Source organism: Gossypium arboreum, chromosome 6 (genome assembly GCF_025698485.1).
Source record: "Gossypium arboreum isolate Shixiya-1 chromosome 6, ASM2569848v2, whole genome shotgun sequence".
Classification (NCBI taxonomy): domain Eukaryota; kingdom Viridiplantae; phylum Streptophyta; class Magnoliopsida; order Malvales; family Malvaceae; genus Gossypium; species Gossypium arboreum.
Genome location: NC_069075.1, coordinates 12,604,170 through 12,625,743, shown reverse-complemented (window position 1 = coordinate 12,625,743; position 21,574 = coordinate 12,604,170). Strand labels below are relative to the sequence as shown.

At 33.9% G+C, this 21,574-nt stretch overlaps 1 non-coding gene across 1 annotated transcript; it reads left to right on the top strand.

Moving 5' to 3' along the window:
* The first annotated feature begins 12,872 nt into the window (after positions 1-12,872).
* Positions 12,873-12,979, top strand: LOC128294680 (small nucleolar RNA R71). Its single transcript, XR_008284987.1, has one exon. It is a non-coding gene; the product is annotated as a small nucleolar RNA R71 (small nucleolar RNA).
* Positions 12,980-21,574: the final 8,595 nt, after the last annotated feature.

The following is a 21,574-nucleotide window of genomic DNA, read 5'->3' as shown; positions in this document are numbered from 1 at the left end:
TCAGCATTGTCCTGACCCTCAGGGAATTGGGACTGCCCACGACCCTCTGGGTATTGGGGTTAACAGTAAGTAGATAAACTGCCAATCACATATATTACGCAACAAAGCTAGCGTATAAGCTATACAGTGCAATGCGGTAAACCGCAGTACATACATGTAGTATGAATTGCTAGATCAGATAGTAGTATGTAGTGTAGCTTACTACATGCAATACAATGCAATGCGGTAATCTGCTATACTGATAGGTTGTAGTAAAACTACCAGTTCGGTCAATAATATGCAGTGAAGCTGATGTATGTACTGTACAGTGCAATGCGATAGTCTGTAGTACAGTCAAATTGTCCACGATCCTCAGGCTATTGGGACCGCCCATGACCCTCAGGTAATAGGGCCATCAGTCACCAACAGACCAGCTGTCAATTTTATAAATCTCCCTTCTCTTCAAAATCCCACCTAAAATAGTTTATGCATATGTATGTATGTCTGCGAATGTACGTATGCAGATGTACCAATTCAGAACGCAATTCCAGACAGTCATTCACAACCAATTAATTAGCTACAGAAGTATATACACTCATACACTCAAATTCAGTACCTAACATATCACACATCCAATCACAACTAAAACATAAACCGAAGTCAAAACAGAGTCGTATCTACCCTTAGTAAGCTTAGCTTAGTTGAAGGTTGGAACACATAAAGTTGCAATTACACTTATATTTGACCTACAATCATTATCTAGCGAGATAAGGCCACACGCCCGTGTGCTCTGGCAGTGTGGAGTATTCCAGGTCGTGTGGGTGTCCAAACACCCGTGAAAGGTAGTACACATCCGTGTGACAGAGGCACATGCCCGTGTGAAGTAGAGACACGGCTGTGTGAATAGGCGGTGTAGCTCACTGTCCAATTTTGCTAAAATAAGATGTAGGGCAGACAAGGCCGTATGAAGGTCTCGCATGCCCGTGTGCCCGCCAGACACGGCCGTGTTTTCCTAAACACACACCTGTGTAGATTCCCCAATTCCCAAATCAGTCATACGACCGTGTGGCCAGGTTGTGTGACCCTATATCTTTAAAACCCTAATCCCCAAACTCACACGCCCATGTGGACCAAGGGATATGACTCTGTGAGAAACGACAAAATCTCCAAATCGGCCACACGGCCATGTGGCCAAGCTGTGTGGCACCAAAATTGGCCCAGAATCTTAATTCCTAAATCCACATGGCCATGTGCCAAGGCACACGCCCGTGTGGCCGTCAGGGAGGTCACAAAACCACTTCAAAATAACCCCGAAAACACCGCTTTAGCCACTAAATCGTCCCCAACTTAAGTAATATTGAAAACATATCAACAACTGGAGTATTTCTCTTATTTTCAACATTCAGAAAACAAAAACCAAAGCGTTAAAAACACTCATACACGATAGGTCAAATCCAAATTCGGGAAAACTAAAATAATGCAGAGAAATTTCGAATCCCATACCTGTTTTCGACGACGAAGGAAACGACAGAGGAGCGAAACTCCAGAATCCGCAATTAACCCGTTTTCACAGAAAGAAAATAGTAAAAAGAAAAAACGAAGAGGGGAAGAGGAACAGAAAAGAACGTGAAAAGGAAGAAGAATAAAAATAAAAATAAATAATAAAATTAAAAATAAATAATATTAATATTAAATAAATAAACTAAATAAGTATTTTAACTTAAAACAAAAATAAATAAAATGTTTTCCAAAACATCCACACAAAGACTTGAACCAGGGACCCAAAGTCAAGCTATCATACACTCAACTACCAGACCAACAGGCCTATTCTGCCATTAAATTACACCGCTAAATACATAAGTGCCACCTCCTCACTGACCCTATGCTCAAAACCCAAAATTTCTAGGCCCAAAATTCAGCGCGTTACAGTTAGTCATGTACCAATAAAAAGTACTATACTAACTTGGCTTATGATTTTCAATTTTAGATATCAATTAGGTCCAAATAAAGTTTAGTAAGTATAGGTAGCCAAATTCAGATACATCTATATAAATTAACCTTTATTCTATATCTTATAAATATTTTTTAAAGTTTATTTTATAAATATTAAATTAATTATTTAATTAGTTTCACTCATTGTAGACTAGCTTATAGGATACTAAATTATAGCACACCACTATGTGGGTGAAAATTTGTGTAAAATATATATTTATAAAAAAAGTAAAAACAAATGATGTTTTAGGATTTTTTGGGGGTTCAAACATCCATTTGATATGGGTATAATTGATGCTTTAGTTAAAATTATAAGTTTGAGATTTTCAAGTCTTATCATTGGTGTATTTGTTTTAAAAATGTATTATGGTTTAAACTTCTTTTCATAGTTCTTATATAAATATATAAAAGACAAAGCACCGTCATAGTAATATTTGTTGGTAAAATTATCAGTATATATTGATTTTAGAAAAAAATATTGGGATTAAGCCGACTTTTTATTATTGAGGGAATTAGGTTATTCTTGTTGGCGGGGCAAAAACGCATCGCATGGGACACACTTTTGAAAAACACTTAATACAAAAAGCACTTTTTATTAACTTGTCATTTGCCTTGGTCAATTGGTTAAATGTTAGCATTTTCATTCTTGTGGCTCAAATTTAATTCCTCTCTTATGCATATTTGGTTTTTTTTTTTAATTCATGTTGTTTCAAGGTTTTATATTTTATTTTAATCTTTAATTAATGTTCTTAATTAATAAACATGTTATTTTCCAGTTTTTCACAATGTTGTTTGAACCAGATAGGATCGACCGGTCAGACCAGCTGGACTAAGAACCGACTGAGGTACCAGTCTAGAAAGTGGCTTTGAACCGGTTAGATCAGAAATACTAGTCCGGAGAGTGGCTTTGAATTGATTAGATCAAGAACGTTAGAATATTTTCAAATATTTATAGTGTTCAATAACTATAAATAAATGGGTGTAATTAATCAAAAAATAAATCTTTTGGTCATTGGTCGAGAGTTATATCACTTTATTTTTGAAAAAAGAATTATAATTATTCAAACAATATTACTTGAATAGTTATAATATTAGATGAATAATTATATGTCTTTTTAAAGATGTTATTATTCAAAAAATTCCTATAAATAGGAATGAGATTTCATTTGAAAATTACACCAACAAGTTCTAAAAATTCTTTCTATCTATCATCAATTTCTAGTATTATTAGATTGTTTTATAAAGAGTTATTGCAGAAGTTCTTTGTAGAAATTGAGTTGCTTTTTATACATTGCTCAGTGCTTAGTGGACTATTCTCATCAGTGCAAAACACAAATCGTCATTGGCTTTATTGTATCCTTGAGACTAATTAGCTAGAAACTCTTTTGCACACCGAATATAAGTGGGGACGAATATAACCTTAAAGATAGTGGCTTGATACACGCCTTGGATTCTTATCCTATTTCTTCATTTTTTGTACGAAATATGTTCGTGTGTTTGAGATTTTCCTCACCAAAGATTTTTACTAACAATTTTAAGGTTATACTTCATGATGACTACCACAACACATGAAAGTGGAACATTAAGGGAGTTGGCTTCCAACTTTGTCAAACTTGATAGATTTGATGGTGGCAAATTCTGACAATGGCATAAAAAGATACACTTCTTATTATCAACTTTGAAGATTGCCTATGTTTTGGATACCCGAAAATTGAAAGAGAATGAAAACAAATTTGTTGTTGCAACCTAAGAAATGCGAAAATGGGACAATGTTGATTAAATATGCATAGGCCACATATTGAATGGTTTATCCGATGGTTTGTTTCGATACCTACCAAAATGAGGTCATCGCTAAGGAATTATGGGACAAGTTGGAGACAAGATACATGACTGAAAATGCTACAAGTAACAAATTTATTGTTAATTTTTTCAATAATTATCAAATGGTTGATGGTCATTCTTTTATGGAACAATTTCGTGATATTGAAAAAATGTTGAATCTATTTAAGGAATATGATATGAAAATGGATGAAATGATTGTTGTATCCTCCATAATAGACAAACTTCCTCCATCTCGCAAAGACTTTAAAAGAAGTCTAAAACATGAGAAAGATGAAATATCTCTTAAGGCTTTGGTAAATCATCTTCGTATTGAAGAAGAATATTGAAAGCAAGATCGGAACCTAGATTCTGAAAATGCCAAAGTGCATGTTACGGAGGAAGTACAAACTACTAAATCTTCCAAGAAAAAGTTCAAACAGACTGATAGAGAACCTAAGTTCAAAAATAAACAAAAGGGCTCATTCTATGATTGTGGTAAGTTGGGACATTCCAAGAATGAATGTCGATTTTTAAAAAACAAATCATCTTCTAAGGCTGATAATAAAGAAAATTTTGTTGCAATGATATCTAAAATTAACATGGCATAACATGATAATGCATGGTAGATTGACACTAGAGCAACCAAACATGTGTGCAAAGACAAAAGTATGTTCACAAAGTTCACACAATGTGAAAATGCAAATTTCTTGTACATGGGAAATGCTTCCACCACAGCAATCAAAGGCAAAGGGCCTATTGAACTACAATTCACTTCTAGAAAGGTTTTAACCTTCAATGGTGTACTTTATGTACCAGAAGTTAGGAAGAATTTAGTGTCTTGAAGTATGTTTAATAAGTTTGGTTCCAAACTTGTTTTTGAGGCAAATACTTTTATTCTGTTTAAGGGAGGAATTTTTGTCGGGAAAGGGTATATGTATGAGAGTATGTTCAAACTCAATATTATTAATAAGAATAAAAAAATTCTACTTATATAGTTGAATCTTCTTGTTTATGGAATTATAAATTAAGTCATTTAAATTATAGAAAATTGAACGATATGCATAAGTTAGATTTAATTCTTGTTTTTAATAATAATATTGAAAATGCAATACATATATATTAACTAAATTTTTAAGAAACTCTTTCCCTAAGGTTAAAAGGAAAACAAAGTTACTTGATTTGATACATAGTGATTTATGTGACATGTATAATACTTCTACTGATGTCCACAAAATCAACTAAAAATCTGACTAAGGCAAGTGCGCCTATCAATTAATAGTATACCTACGGTGAGAAATATATCATTCCCACCAGGACTAAAAGTACTAGTAATTACCGTCTTTCTATTATTTAACCGAATAATTGGAGCGATTGTTTGATAACTAAAATTAACTAAATTAACTAACTACAAATGGAACAAAGAACAAATCAGGAAAATAATTGAGTAAACAACCAAGAAGCGAAACAATACCCAAGAAAGAATTCACCTAGATTTCATCTGTCATTATCAATCTAAATTACGTAATTTCTTCACTTAGTATTTTGATCTATAGAAACCCCTAAATTATGTTAATATCTCTCTTCAACAATAAGAGAAACTGACTCTAGGTTGATTAATTAAAATTTCTTTCTAATTAAAACCCCTATTATCTCGCATTAAATCGATCAATGGATTCCCCTATTAAATGTGACTCTAATTCGGTAGATTTATGTCATCCTATTTCCAGGACTGCATGTAACTCCACTCAATTACTCTAGATCTACTCTTAAATAATGTCTATTCCTCCTCTGATTAAGCACATCAAATATGGATTAATAATCTAGAAATATCAAACCAAGAATTGAGAACAAAATCTAAGTCTTTATTGCGTAAAATAAAAATCAAATGACAAAATTCATCATAAGGTTCATCTCCCTAGGTATTTAGAAAATTAGTTCATGCTTGCAAATAAAAATATCCCAAAAATAGTATAACAAAAAGAAATAAAGAAACTCATTATAATCTCTTGAGAAATCAATTGGGAGTCTTCGATCTTGATGAAAATCTACTTCAAAATTAGATTCAATGGTATTTTTCGAGTTGTTTTCTTTAATATTCTATGACAGCTCACTACTATCTTCTTATTTTTGTCATATATAGGTCTCAAAATACCCGAAAAACCTAAATATCGCATTTTCCCGCAATTTAGAGTCCAAATTCGCCAAATTGACATGGCTTGCCACATGACTGTGTGGCTCACATGGCCGTGTGGTCAGGCAGTGTGGAATGGTTCAGCCCGTGTGGCTCCTATAACTCACTCCGATGTTTCGATTTTTGCTCGTTTTTCACTCCTTTTGCTCCCAAAGGCTCTCCTAAGTATAAAAGCATGAATTTAAAGGACTAGGAGCATAAAATTTACAATTAACATCGAATAATTACCCAAAAACGTATTAAGAATGAGATTAAAGCACATTAATTTAAGCTCCTATCAAATATCCTCACACTTAAGCATTTACTTGTCTTCAAGCAAAATCCTTAACCTACATTCGAGTTAAATTCTCTCAATTTATTGTTTCCACCGATAATGTCTTAAAATAATTTATAGATAATCATGCATTGGAAATTCACACTAAAATGACACTAAAAAACACAAGCAATCTAAGTAGAGAATTTTAAGCTTTAAAAACTTTAGACATCTCCCCTGTCTCAAAAATTACTTGAAATTCAAACTCAACAAGAAATAACATCCTTACTAAAGATTCACTCATAGTATTCAAAGTTTTTAAGGTTCAAATAATGTGCACTCAATAGTCAAATGAGAAATATTATTACTATAGGCTTACTTGAAAATCAAATCTTCACCACTATAAATGAAATGACATACCAATCAAAAGGTCTTTACAATAATGTAATGGGGCTAGGTTCAGGGTATGGAAAAGGTTAGAAAATTCCGTTAAAATCAAGAATTAAGTTGATAAGTTACCAAACTAGAAAAAAAACCAATTTCTGCATTAAAGGAATTTAAATCAACAAAAAAATAAAAAATGAAAACAAGCTTTTCAACAGAATATGAAACTAACGATTAAAGCTCAAATCTTTTATTTTTCTATTTTTTTTCTTGAATTTTTTCTTCTTTTTTTTTAAAGAACAGAGTAAAATTCAGTAATGCAAATAATGAAACATTGTCAGGCAACTAACCAAATCAAATCTCGACAAAAAGGGAGTCAATAAAAGGGATAATTTACAACATAGATATAGTTTACGAGTTAATATTAACGGGTTATAGAAAAAATGTGTTAGGATCAACAGGTAAGCTGATTAAAGGTTAAGTGGGTTAAATCCTAAGTGCCTTTGTCATCTCAGTATATCAAATCACTAATGTGGTCTCGACATGCATAACCGAAACAAGTTCTAGAATAACAAATCAAGTCGATATCTCACGACCAAAAATAAAATGAACACAAATAATTATATGCTATATAGGCTCAAAAGCTCACAAAAAATTATGGTTTTGATGTCAAACCTGCAAATTTAAAATTTAAAAATAATATTTCATTCTAGGGAGAAAACCTAAAACAATAATTTCTGAAAAATAGCTTATCATACTTGACTCTCTCATGTCTTAAAGTATAAATCATATAATTCAAAAAAAAATCCACAAATTAGTTCAAAACGAAATCAATAAAAATTGCAAATTAAAAAGAATAACTCTAATGACAGGTGTGAGAGAATTACTTAAACAAAAAAAAAAGTCAAGGATTATATCACATAAGCATATAAGTAAACTCCCCACACTTAAGATCTACATTGTCCTCAATGTACAAACAGATAGAAACAAAAAAAGCAAAATATCATTAACGAGTGAGAGAACTGAAACTGCCCTGAATTTGGATGAATTTGTTGAAATAGTGAAAACTGAAATCGTAGGCGATTCTAAATGAAGTACATGTCTCTGAGCAAACTAATAAGAAAATAGACCAAAATAAATAAGATTAAAAGATTAAAAACTAGAAAAAAAAACAAATGAAAAAGCATAAAAAATGCATAATATAATAAAAGATATAAGTCCAGAAAATAAAAATGAAAAATAAAAATAGGGATTGGGGTTGGGGTTGGGGTTAGGGTTGGGGTTGGGGTAGGGGTAGGGAGGAACAAAGGAACAAAAAGGAAAAAGTAAAAAATATCTTTAAATAGGAAGAAAAAAAAAGTACATGGCTATGTAAGCCACATGGCCGTCTGGCTAGGCTGTGTGGAATCACTCAGACCGTGTGATAAAAAAATAGGTTAGTTTTGTGTCTCACACGACCATGTATCCAGCATGTCTAACTCTCTATGCCCGTATGGGTTAGATTAAAATTGAAAAAGAAAATTAACTCCAGTACGCACACGGCTTGAGACACGCCTATGTGTCTAGGCTGTGTGTCCCACACTACCGTGTGGATCACCCCAGACCATGTGGACCTTTTTTTTCAATTTTTTTCAATTTTCTTTTCTTTTATTTTCTTTTATTTTTTCAATTTTTTTATTTTTTTATTTTTTATAAAAAAAATAAAATTAAAATGAATAAATAAGTAAAATAAAAACACTCGGGTTGCCTCCCGAGAAGTGCTTATTTAGAGTCTAAGCTTAACTTCCCTTTTTAAGCTAACAGTTAAGGCAGATCATAGAGTTGAAGCTTCTCTCTCTCGTTCTCAGTATTACTATAACACCCCAGATTTTGGGGCTAGAAGTTTTGAGTTTTGTAGTTAGGGTCAGTAAGAAGGTTACGCTATTGTGTTTGGTTGTGCGTTTAAGAGTTAGAATGGGCCTGCTGGTCTGGTGGTTGGTTGTATGTTTGTTTACCTCAATGTTATGGGTTCGAGTCTCTGTGTGTGTGCATTTCAAATAAACATTTTTATGTAATTTTTTTTGTTAAATAGTAGTTTTGTTTAAGATAAAATATATAACCATTTAGGTATATTTTATATGGGATACTATTTTTAAAACTTGCTGGATGTTCTTTTCTTCTTCCTCTTGTTTTCTTTTCTTTTTATTTGGTTTTTTCTTTTTCTTTTATTTTTCTTTCTTTCTCTTGGGAAACAGTTGTTGCTGCGCATATTTCGAAGAATTTCGTTCCTCCATCGTCGAATCAGGTATGGCTTTCATACTCTTTCTATTTTATTTGTGAATCTTAATTCGACTCTTTGGAGAGTCAACAATTGGTGTATAAGTGTTCGCAAATCTATTATTTTCGATGGGATACTGTTGTTTTATGTTTAGAACCTGTTAGTTTTGGTATAATCTCGAGCTGTTGAAGGCTAGGAAGTGCTTCATGGGTGAAAGCATGTTCTTCGGGGCTCTTTTAGGGTGGTTTCGTGACCACACGAGTGGCCACACGGGTGTATGCCAGTTCACATGGCCGTGTACATTTAGGAATTAGGGTTTTCAGGCCAGTATTGGTGCCACACGATCGTCTGCCTGATTTGGGGATTTTTGTGGTTTTCCACATAGCGATGTCCCCTGGGCTCACGAGCATGTGTGTTTGGGAATTAGGGATTTAGTGATTTGATGCCACATGGCCTGGCCACACCGCCGTGTGGCTAATTTGGGAATTTAGGGATCCCACACCAGCGTGTGTTTTGGACACATGGCCGTATTTGGTAGGCAACGGGCCTGTGAGACCCTCACACGGTCGTGCCTGCCTTGTACTGTATTTTAGCTCAATTGGACAGTGAGTTACATGGCTAGTTTACACGGTCGTGTCCCTGGTTTACACAGGCGTGTGCCTCTGTCCCATGGCCGTGTGCCTCCTTCCACACAGGTGTTTTGCCCTCACACGGCCTAGGTTTTCCCACACGACTAGAGCACACGGTCGTGTGGTTCTAAGTAACAAATTTTGGTTATATTGTATGTTTTGTTTTGATTATGATTCTGTGTGTTCCGACCTTTGGCTAGTCTTTCGTGAGGATCGTTAGGATTTTGATCTGGGCTTTGGCTTATAGGTTGATTATGACTATTGCGTGAGATGTTTGATTCTGAACCTGGTTTGTAGGGGGTGTGTGTGTATATCCGAAATTGTATGATTGTCTATTGACGTGTTCATTATTTCTGTGGAATTGAATGCATACATAAATTTGCATAAATTAAATTTTTTGGGTTAGTTGTGAAGAGAAGGGAGACTAAATCTAATCTGATCTGGCAATTCTACTGCAATTTTTGCGTACAGTTATTTACCGAATATACCGCATGTATGTTAGCTTGTTGCATACCATTATCTAATTTGGCAGTTTAAACTGCAATATGACTATACAGCAGATTACCGCATTGTACTGTACTGCATATCGCTAGCCCTGCTGCGTATTATATTCTGAGTGGCTTAGTCTACATTCTTGGAGTGTAGGGTTGGATGGGCCTTGCGAGATCCTATTTGGTGTGGTAGGTTGGATGAGCTTTAACAACTCTTTTGAGGTGTGATCGGGGGACAAAGAGGTGTGTTGGTTGGATGGGTGGGTTTTGGTACTTGACTACATTTATGTGCATCAATTTGGTGTAAGATTTTCTGACCATATTCTATTTGTCTGAACAACACATGTGTCAAGTATTCTGTGTGTACTTGGTATGCTCTGTTCTGGTTGCATGTTGGCGTTGACTCCTTCTCTGGTATCTATTTCTACTTACATCCGTAAGTATGTTTTGTTTTAAACTGCCATCTGGTGTTCTCTTCTGTAATCTGTTTCTAACCATTTTGGAATTCACACTGAGCTCATGTAGCTCACCCCCTTAGTGTTTCCCTTTGCAGGTTCGTTTTTAAACTCTGACGCTGGTAACGGTATGTGGAAGTCTCTGACAGTCTCGGTGAATAATAAATTATCAGTTCTTATTTCCAGTCTTTATTTTTTTATTCGATTTTAAACTATAAGGTTTTGTAAAAATTATGGTACAAGTTATGTTTTTGATCTCGTAAATCCTATTTTGATCACAAATTAAGCTTAGCTTAAATTTTCCTGATTGAAGAATAATGGTTAAATGTTCTTGGTTCATAAAAAGTTGGACATGTTTTGTAATGGAATTTAAGATAACTTGTTTTGCAAAATATTCCTATGATCACTTCGGTGGTCAACATCCTGAACTAGGTCTAATTTCTAGGTCGGGTTTAGGGTGTTACAATTACCACTAAAATAAAGTTCGAGACGATCACTGTTTACCTTGAATGTGTCGTAATTAGGATGTGTCACCTTAATGGTTCAATATGGAAATACGTTTTGTACAACAAATGGATTTGACCCTCTTGACTTAAGCTCTGAAGGGAACATTCGTGGATCTAACTTGTCTAGCAGCACGTTATCCCCAACTTTGAATTGGTTCGTCCTCTTTACATACACATTATGGCATTACTTTGTTACTTCCCTGTGCTTTCTCGGTTTCTTATTGGCCTTCACTCTCTATTCATCTGGTTCATCGAGCTGCACCATTCTCTATTCACTTATCCCTTAGTTTCTATCACCTTGAAACAGATGTTGTTTGAACATGTATTCATTAGTGATTCCCTGCAAATAATGTTGAGCCGCATGATTACTAACATTAATAGAATAACGAGTATCATCTCGCTCACTGGGAACTCTAACAAAATCACGTACTTGAATAGTAACCTTTTTATCACCTACACTCAGCACAAGTTCACCATTACCCACATCAATAACAGTTCTAGCGGTGGCCAAAAAAGGTCGACCTAAGATATGGGTACGTCAATATCCTCATCCATGTCCAATATAACAAAATCAACAAGGAATATAAATTTATCGACTTTAACAAGTACACCTTCATTAATACCCCTAGGATACCTAATTGATCTATCAGCTAATTGAATATTCATCCTGGTCGGTTTTGGTTCCCCGATACCAAGTTGTTTGAACATTTTATAAGGTATAACATTTATACTAGCCCCTAAATCAACCAAAACTTTTTCAACATTTAAACTACTAATAAGACAAGGAATAGTAAAACTCCCTGGATCTTTCAGCTTGTTGGGTAGTTTGTTTTGGAGAATGCCTGAGCAATCCTCATTTCGCTCCACAGTTGACAAGTCATCTAACTTCCTTTTATTTGTTAACAATTCCTTTAAAAAAAAATTCATTTTTTGGCATCTGCGAAAGAGTTTCAACAAAAGGTAAGTTATTATGCAATTTTTTTAAAATCTCAAGAAATTTATCAAATATTCTTTTATGCAGTCTTGCTTCAATGCTGCCAGATATGGAATTCATGATTTGTATTCTCTAACCATCGACTTATGTTTTTTCTTGCTTTCCTCAACCCAATCATTTTTCTCAACAGCTTCTAGATTCAGCTTTTTTTTAGGCTCGATTAACCCTTACACACTTCGAACAGTGATTATGTGGAATTTCTCCTTTGGGTTAGTTTCAGTGTTATTAGGTAAGCTACCTTGTTGTCTTTTCGAAACCAGTTTAGCAAGGTATCCAATCTAATTTTCAAGTCTTTGATTTGATGTTTGCTAATTTTTTAGAGCTATCTCAGTGTTCTGAAATCTAGTTTCGAACACTGAAATAAATTTAGCTAATGTCTCCTCAAGGTTTGGTTTCTTTTTTTGCTGATAAGGTTGTTGAAAACCCGGAAAGGGTTGTGACCATTAACTACCTTGACCACCCCAAGAAAAATTCAGATGATTCCTCCATCGTAGATTATAGATAATGCTATAGGGGTTATTTTGAGGTCTAGAATTATTACCCATAGAGTTGACTTGTTCATGCTCCATGTTAGAATCGAAGGGTAAACATTTCGAATTGATTGTCCCCACTCCAATTGCATCACATTGCATTACTGGATTCATCATGCTGCTGCAACTCAAACCATCAATCTTTTTACTCAGTGCTTCCACTTAACATGCCAACATAGGAACTGCATCTATATTAAAAAATCGACTGCTTTAATTGATTTTGTTCTCATGACTTGCCATTGATAATTATCTAGTGTCATCTCCTCAATAAACTGTTAAGCTACCTCAGGTGTCTTATTATTCAATGTTCCTCCAGCTGCTGCATCAATTAATCACTTAGCCAAGAGATTTAAACTGTTGTAAAATGCTTGAACTTGTAACCACAAATGTAACCAATGATGAGGACACATTCTCAAAAGATCCTTAAATCTCTCCCATGCATCATATAATGTCTCCAACTCAATTTGAGCAAAAGAAGAAATGTTGTTTCTCAACTTAGTTGTTTTAGCCGGTGGGAAGTACTTTAACAGAAACTTTTCAGTCACCTGATCCCAAGTCGTGATAGAACCCTATGGAAGTGAATTCAACCACTATTTTGCCTTGCTCCTCAAAGAAAATGGGAACAACTGTAAGCGTATGGCATTATCAGTAACACCATTGATCTTGAAAATGTCGTAAATCTCTAGAAAGTTAGCCATATGAACATTCGGATCTTCATCTTGCAACCCATCAAACTGAACATATTGTTGCAACATCTAAATTGTATTCGACTTGATCTCAAAATTATTCGTAACAACTATTGATCTGACAGCAACCCCAATCAAAGCACGCTTAGCATAATTATATTTAGTTCGAGTAGCAAGACATGCAAGAGGCTGGGGATTATTTTGATTATCATCCATATCCACAGTAATGTCCTTTTGCTCTTGATCGTCTATTAAAATCTATTGATCTTACTATAACACCTCAAAATTAGACCTAGAAGTTTCAAGGGTAAAATAGGAATTTTAGCTCAATCAGGTAAGAAATTTCATAAATATGGTAACTGAAAATGTTTTCGACTATAGCTTTTAAAAAATGAAATCAATTTTTGAAAAATATGTTCAAAGGACCTGTAATTTGGAAAGTAGACTGATTTGTAAAAAGATCCAAATTTTGAGCTTTTAAGAGGAAAATAAACCAAATTTAAAATAAGCCCATATTTCCCTCTTTTCACTTTAGTTTTGAAGTGAATAAAAGAAAAGAAAAGAAGCATTCTCTTCCTTTTTGTTGTGCAATCCCTTTGAAACCCTAAACCTCAATCACCTATTTTGATCTTTCAAACTCTAATCCTTTAATTTCTACCATCACCCAAGCCATAAATCTCCATAGAATTTCAACAAAAACAGTTAAAACACCATTGATTTTGTTATCTCTCAAGCTTGTGAGTTTTTTGGGTTTTTGACCAAACGTTTGGTTTTTTTTTCATTTAAGGTAACAATTCAACTCATAAATAGTTTTAAATATTATTTAGCCTTTAAAACTAATTTTTTTAGCCATTAAATCACATGTTATGAATAAAATCCAAATTTTGGCTCCTTAATGATGGATTTCAGGATTTTGGATAAAAACTTGGTTTCAAAGTTTTTTTTCAATTATGTTGATGTAATTAGAAGATTTCTAAACTTACATTGAAGTTTTGTTAAAGAATTCTTGAGTTTTAATGAATTTTCGTTAAAATTACCATGAACATGTCAAAAATTTTCATACCATGAATTGATTAGTTTTGTGTAGTTTAAAGGTTGAGGATCTATCGTAATTGAATAATTAGATGAACAGAATTAGTTTTAGACAAAAAGATTAAGTATAAACCGAGATATTTGGAATTTAAATTTGCTATGTCAAAGGTTTCAGTTACTTAAGAACTTAGCTTAGGCTTGTGTTTTTTATTGTTTGAGTTGAGTCCTGGGATGATTGTTGAATGTGTTGTTGTGTGATTTATTGTATTGAAGCTTCAGATTTGTTAAGACCGTCGATGAGTTAAGGGAAGGGTAGTTTGGGCTTTTGACATTTCAACAAAAGCATAATTGGTGAATGTTTGGAATCGCTACTTGTACACACTATTCAATGCGTTAATTGGGAATTTAGTAGTAGCCTAAACCCCTACTCTAAATTCTGAGTGTAAGCTTTCTCATACTCATGAATTCATATGTGAAATTGTGTTGTGAAATTGTGGAGTACAATGTGATATTGTAATATGTGCATTATGCTTATGATGGCTATTATGAAAGAGTTGAATATGGGCATGTTATTCGTGCCATATGACAGTGAATATGTTGTGATTATAATGTGATTATACAAAGATAAAGTGCAATTAATAGTAAGTAAATGTGTGTGCTAATAACATATATTTTGGCCCTGTGAACCTTGAGATCATTGGATATAGTTAGCATGCCATAGGATTGTGAGTACTCACCTATATGTGTTTTGTGATTTGGGCGTTTAGGCCCTGGGACATGTTGGAGAGATAAGGGAATGAGATCTAAGCTCCATTCAATGGGACATGTTTGGTGTGATAGAAAATGTTAGCTATATGCTTCACTTTTTGGATATGTTCGACTCTTTGAGTCTTTTGGTGTGTTGGAGATCCTTGTATCTAATGAGTGGTGATAGAGCCCAATTTTGTGTTTCATAGCTCAAGTTCCAAATTATTAATGAATATGTTTATGAATATTGTTGTAACAGCCCGATTTAAGGCCAAAACAGAACAGTGGTTTTGAAACCACGAATTTGAGGTTGAAAAAAATTATTTTGATTTAGTTTTAGTGTTTATATTATGATTGCATAATTGTGTGAAAATTTCGTTGCGAAATTTTATCGATTGGGTGTTTAATTTGACGTTTAGGACTCAATTGAAATAGGTGAAAAATGTGTGTGTTCTAGTTCATAAAGTACTTGATTGAAATGGGGGTTTTAAGTAGAGGTCCTTAAATGGAATTAGACCATTATACTTTATATGGACAAAAATTTGGACATGGATGGAATTTTTAGAAAGTTTAGTAGTAAAGGCATTTTGGTCATTTGTATATTAAATGAAATAAAATGGGAAAAACAACACAAAAATGTGTTCATCTTCATTCAAGCTTGGCCGAAATTTACATGTTCTCCATAGTTAGGGTTTTTCCAAGCTTTCAAGCTTAATAGTAAGTGCATTCAAGCCCCGTTTTTAATGTTCTTTACATTTTTGAAACCCTCGAAGCTCGGTCTACCTATTTCTACCATTATTTCGAGTTAGGGTTTATGTTTAAAAATTTACACATGAATGATATACATGTATTTTGATGTTTGGTGGTAGAATATGAATGTTTGAAGTTAGGAGGACGATCTTTTCTAAGCAATTTTTAGCGAAAACGAGCAAAACGGCATAATCGGTAAAAATACCTATTGTTCATAACTATGTGTTAGAGTGAGAATTTGATGTTGTCATAGAAGAGAAAAATGTTCAGCATGTCATAAAATATAAGAATAAGGGCTGAAATTAAATTTCTGAGCCTAGGGGAAAAATCATAATTTTGTAAAAGTTAAGGGGCAAAAATGTAATTTTTCCATAATGTGATTTTTGGATTGAAATAAATAGTATGGGTGTTAAATGAGCTAAATGTGTTGTTATAGATCAAGAAAGGTGTGGAATCGACCTTGAACGAGGGAAAGAAAATATTTTGGACTAAATTGCAAAATTCCCATATTTTGCACCAAGGTAAGTTTGTACGTAAATAATACATTAAACTCATTTACATTCTTATATTTCAGCCTATTATATATATTTTAGCTGATTTTGAACCATAAATCGACTATTGAAAGAATGGAAATAAGTAATAGAGAGAGAAATCCCGGTTGAACATTCGAAAAGATTGAATAATATAGATGGAACGTAGCTAGGTCACATGTATGGTGTTGAGTGCACATCATGTGTACAAGAGAGCTACGAGATACTATGTAGTAGCTAGGTCACATGTGTGATACGGGATGTATCCCATGTAGACAAGAGAGCTACGGGAGAGATAAATGTAGCTAGGTCGCATGTTATCCCAAGTGAAGGACACCATGTAGACAAGAGAGTTACGAGATAAATTGGCTAGGTCACATGGGTAGTACTAAGTGTTCACCATGTGTACAAGAGAGCTGAATTATATGATATATGATGGGTGGAGCTGTGTGCTGAAACCACCAAGTATCGAGAATTGATCCGAAGTGTTCAACGGGATGATTTTACGGTGACATTGTAATCATGGACCTATACTTGTGATCTATGAAATGTGGGGAAATAAATTGTGATATGTATGGTAAATGAGGTTAATACAAAGAAAGTGTGAAAGAGTGAATTTGCAATAATACTGTTTTGGACAGTCGCAGTGACGTGAATTTGAAAAATCACCAAAAATAGTATGAATTTAATTAGAGGCTAAATGAGATATTAAATTAAAGCTTAATGAGTCTATTCTCATGTAAGAGAAACAGGCAAGTAAAGGAACTCTATATTTGGAGATATTTATATTTGTGTGTGACTTGTTCAGAATGACTATGTGATCCCCTGTTCTAACTTTGATAAATCATTAAAAAAATTTAAAACATAATTACTAAATATAGTTTATATTTCTAGATTCCTTATTGAGTCTAGTTTTAAATGAAACAAATTTCATGGCTATTTTACTTTTTTACTGGGAGAAAATCAATTCGTAGTGAACAGAGGTCAGATCTATCAAGTTGTATAATAGGGGAAACTTTAACTAATAAACTGTACTAATTGGATAGACCAAAAATTCTAGAAATATTTTAGTAAGAAGTAATATGAGTCTAGTTTCAGGAAAATTTTATGGATTTGAATTTTGAGTTTTGTAACTCGAGTTATGATTTATTTAGTGAACATGACGCAGGAGAGATAGCTTGATCAAAGTGGAGTAAATATTGAAATTAAAAGTAGGTACACTTGAGTTATTGTGTAAACATATTAGATTCTTTAATTATTATTTATATACTTACTTACTAAGCTATAAGCTCACTTTCTTTTCTCTCTTTTGTCTTATAGTGTCATCCCACTTGCACAGGAGTTAAGGATCGTTGAAGATCTGCCCGCACTATCAATACTTTTGGGTATTTGAACTAAACATTTTGAATTATGGCATGTGTAGTAGGCTTCGTTATTTTGTCACGTGTCATAATTGCCTAGGTTTAAAATATTGGTTACATTATTTGACCAATTATTTTGTACAAAGCCATTGAAGTTGGCTAATATTGTTCAAGACATATGTTATAATGATACATTATCTATTTGGATGACATATTTCTATCTCGGTTTTGTTTAATGGTATGTGTTATGTTCTGGTAATACCTCGTACCCTGTTTCGATGTTGAACATGGGTAAGGGGCGTTACAATTGTGGTGTATGCTTAAATGATATGTGATTATTTTGAAAAAGAATCATCAAAAGATGCACGAACTAGTAATATGAAAATAAAATTGAGATGTTGTAATTATGCTAAATGGTTATTTCGTTAATGTTTGATGACTCGTTTGCATGGTAGTTATTCTGAGCATTCACTGAGCTTGTTAAGTTCACTTACTCCTTTTTAACCATTGTAGATTAGTTAAGTGCCGGTGTGAGCGGTGTGGTACCAAATGCGTGATCCAAGTGAGACTTTTGCTTTATCTTCGTAGGTGTTTGCTTATTCATTTATGTTGGGATTTTAAGGCAATGTGGTAGTCATTTTGCTAAATTTTGCTATGGTATTTAGGATGTTTTCATGTCTTACTTGCTTGGATATTTTGACCCATTAAACTTGGTTCCTAGTTGTTTGCTTGGACAATTTTGTGGCATTTTGAATTGTTGTTTCAGATGTTTTGATGTTTAAATGTTGATTTAATAGATGCATGTTGAATGGAACTAAGTAGGAATGGACCATATGTTGTATTTTTGTGACCTACAATGGAGGTATCGGTATTCAGGTTCTAAAAACGATACCTCTCAGATTTTGGAAAGTGTAGGGAGTCAGTTTTGCGATTTGGTATTGATACCATATCACGAGTATCGATACTTGGGGTAAAATTGTAATAGCCTGATTTTCGACCTAGTCAAAAAAGTGGTTTTAGAACCACTATTCTGAAGCCGGAAAAATTATTTTCATATTATTTTATGTGTGATGGCATGATTATAAAGGTGCATGAAAAATTTGGTGAAATAAATTTTAGCGTTTGAGAGTTTAATTGCGAAAAAGGATTAAATCGCATAAAGGGTTAAAGTTTAATTTCACTTGATAGACATACCAAATAGATAGAGAGCCAAAATTTAAGGTCTTTAAAGGACAAATAGACCCTTAAAATGCAGGATGGCCGGCCATAGGGACAAAGAATTATGCTAGTCAATGTTAGGTAAAAATTTGGTGACTTGTTTGACTAAAAAGAAATAAAGTAAACAAAAGATATCATCCATTTCACCTCTTCTTCTTCACTGAAATTCTTAGGAAAAATAACGGTTTTGAAGCCTTGAAATTTCAGGCAAGCTAGCCTCTTGCAAATCAAGAGAAACGTGATTCGGGTCTTGATCGAGAGAAGAACAAAATTTACGAGGAATAGGCTCGTTTCCATCATTTTGTGCCGAGGTAAGTACATATGTAAATAATGTGTCATTGTAGCTTAATTTTAAATGTTTTATTTTTACCATGTATGATAATCTACTCGATACCATGAAAGTATAAATAATGCAATTTAAGAGTAACCTACATTATGAACAAGTGCGACAGCATCAAGTTAGATACAAGATCCCGTCGAACCTCAGAAATAGTATAGGATACAAAAGGTAAGTCATGAGAAATTGAGTGGTCTGAACTCATGAGTTGAGTCTGAGTTCATGAGACAAGTGAAATATGTAATGCGAGTCCGGGTACTGACTTTGTGTGCAGAACCGTGAGTAGCTCAATGAGAGGGCATTACATGATAGAGCTATGGGGTCTGGGTACTGACTTGGTAAAAAGGCCTGTGAGTAGCTCAAATATGAAAGTATTACAAAGTACGAGGTAGCTTTGGCTACTTGTATAGTACGTAGGAGTAAACTATCTGTGTATTCATTGGTATTTCCGAGTGTTCAAAGGGGTAACTCAATGAATGGATTGGTGATACTTCCAATGCGGTATGTCAATAGAGAGAATGAACTTGAGTAATTTTACGGGTAACTACAGGTATGTATACTAAACTCTCGAACGAAGACCTTAGTATGTGATGAGATGTAGTACGTATGCGTAAAAGAAGGAAGAGCAAGATAGTGAAGTTAAAATGATATATTATTTTAAGTATGATAAGCCATTATTTGACGAATGTGTTTCTAATTACACTTATTTGCATATATGATACGAACCCGATCGTATCATGTTTCGACATAATTCGAAAACATCGATCATGGCCTAAGCTCGAGGGGCCTAAGTGTAAAATGAAGCCTGAATTTAATTCAACGAGCTCAATTCAGCTAATTTCCAGCTCAATGAGCTCGTGTGCTCATTCAACAAGATTAATTCAGTTTAAATAAGCTCGTTTGAGCTCAATTTAATTTATTTCCAGTCTGTTCTTTTATCATTCGAATAAATTCAGTATTAGTTTTAAATTTACTTAATTTGGTGCAGCTCAAATAATTATTGTTTGCTTTGAGTTTAAAATCTGGACATTTTAATTAAATTTAAATGTGTCTTAGTTTTTTGCATATTTAATTATCTAATTAAGTTGTCTAAGCTAGGACAAATTTATTTCTTGTTAAAGTGTCCAGCTAAAATTAATGTGCCTTAGTTCATACATGTCTTTATTGTGTCTTAGGCTACTCTGAATTTTAATATGTCTTAGTAAAACATGTTATTAATTTGTTACAGCCTATTTTTAATGTGTCTTAAGTTCCAGCCAAATTAATAAGTGGATTAATATGTCTTAATGCAGCTGAATTAATTTGCCTTAATTCCATTTAATGTGTCCTTGAATTGTTTTGCAGCTAAATGCATGCAAGGGAGCTGATCCAAGATATATGCTTCAAGTTCATGAATAATTAGCTCATTAATTCAGCCAATGTACAAGCACATACATGCATCGAAAGTAGGGGCTGAATCAGTTAAATGCCAGTTGCCCCTTTATGTGCTCAAGACGCCATTAAGAATCAATTAAAGGATATGCATGGCACGTTCACCTTCAAGAACGTCCAAGGGGTGAATTGACACATAACTTCAGCATATTGAATGAATAATGTACATGCACAAAGGGGAGAACGAATCTACAAGGTACATGCTACCATTCATGAACCAGCCCATCATTAAAGCTTCCATTAAGAGAGATGCATGTCCCATGCACCTAGCATTAGGCCAAGGGGGATTAAAGGGATCTTAAAGGCTGGACATTCATGGACTTAAAGATTCTTCATGGCTAAGCATGCATGCACAAACCAAGGGGGAAGAAAGTATCCATTCGGCTTGTGCATGAACCTGCCGAATTCATGAACCATTTTTAATATATAAGTGTGGACATTTTTATTATTGTGTGAACACATAGATGCCAAATTTGAGTAGTCATCTTTATGTCTATAAATAGCTCTCTTGTAAACATTTTCGGGTTAGACAACTTTTGATGAATTTTTTATTATCATATTACTTTGTGAGTGTTCATACTCTCATTGTTCTCTATAGACTGAGTTGACTTATCAAGCAACCCTTGTGGCGTCAAATCCGTTTATTTCTTGAACTTATCACTTGTTTTCAAGTGTGACGTTCTACATACCGAGGTTCCTATCTTCATAGATAGCGGGTCGAGGTTTATCATCAAATTATCGTTACCATTCTTCCCATTCCCTTTCATTATCCTAAGTGCCTATTTTGAGACTTGGGTCAACAATCGCTATTGTTGGTTCATTCTCTAGACTTAGCCATTTATTCCTATCCACCATCCTTTCATTTCGCTTGTTCAGCCAACTAATTTGTTTATCAAATCCCTTAGCCTAATTTTATCCACCATTCTTCTAATCCATTTTTAACCTCTTTGTTTAATCCTACTTTCTATCCATTTTTAGCCTTTTTCGAAACGAACCAAGA